Raw genomic sequence first — 1244 nt, forward strand, 5'->3', positions numbered from 1 at the left:
AGGTTCCGCCTCCTGACAAAAGAGCTCGTCTGGCAGAGGTGACAAGCTGCCCCCAACTCCCCAGAGGATTAAATGTTATTCTTGAAAATAGAAACAAATCACTGCAAAGATGAAAGTAGTTACCATTTGAAGAATGGACAAACTTGATAACCTTTGTTTTGCAAGACAAACTACCTCCTGGGCAGTTTAACCTGTATCATGGGTTGAGCTTTTCTGGCCTAATTTATAGCAGAAGTAGGGACTGTTTAACAGTAAATCACTTGGTCTATTTTGAAGTGCTGACTGACAATCAGGCTGAACCAACAGTAAGGCAGCATCACTCCTCATCCTTGCCTCTTCCCAAACTGAAATTGCTTCATATTCTGACTTCTGTACATCCAGTCAAAGGCATTTCTGTTCAAGACTGAGGTTAGAAGAACGCTTCCAGCTGACACGAATCCCCAGGAGCTTTCACAGGAGCTACAGACACATACTGCCATGGGAGCAACTGCTGCTGGAGCTCCTCAACACAGCGCTCTGCTCACTCAAAGGCCATTACTGGCTGGGCATGGCTTTGGAAATTCCCCTGTATGTTTCTTACAGGAGTTTCATGCAGAGCTATTCATTTACATCCAAAGTCTTCACATGCTTCAAACATGAGAGTACAAAAAGCAAGGAGGCAGAGTCCTGGTAGGCAAACTTCTCTGACACCAAGCGATGTCAGAACACGTCTGCGGACTGCAGTTTCATACATGGTTGGAGAAATATTTTCAGAAAGTTGAATTATTAATATTTGTGCCTGCTGCAGATTCCAATCACAATTTCTAACTTCCCCCCTCCGCCTCCCCAAGAATAAAATATGATTAGCTGCAGAAGCAACTCAAGCCAGGCTCCCGCTTCTCCATTTTGTAGACAGAACCCCAGGTCTTCCTTCTATTAAATCACACCCATGTCATATCACTCAGCATGAAGTTTAACAAATTACCAATATTTTTTACATCAGGCAAGATTTCACTTCTTTCTCAAAATACATAACACATGGAATAAGCAGGATCTCCGGGAGCATAAAAAAAAATTACTGCATCACTTCGGACTTGGAAACTAAAACTTCAGCCATTGAATAAATGTAATACTTAAAAGTGAAGAACAGGCGAACAACTGGACTCTCCTACAAGAGGAAAACTCACCTCTACAGAGGGAATGTAGAAGCAGGGTTGGAATTTCACATCTTGATCAGACGTTTTATATATATAAAAATAATAAAA

This window comes from Buceros rhinoceros, unplaced genomic scaffold (genome assembly GCF_000710305.1).
Source record: "Buceros rhinoceros silvestris isolate BGI_N320 unplaced genomic scaffold, ASM71030v1 scaffold3868, whole genome shotgun sequence".
NCBI classification, from domain to species: domain Eukaryota; kingdom Metazoa; phylum Chordata; class Aves; order Bucerotiformes; family Bucerotidae; genus Buceros; species Buceros rhinoceros.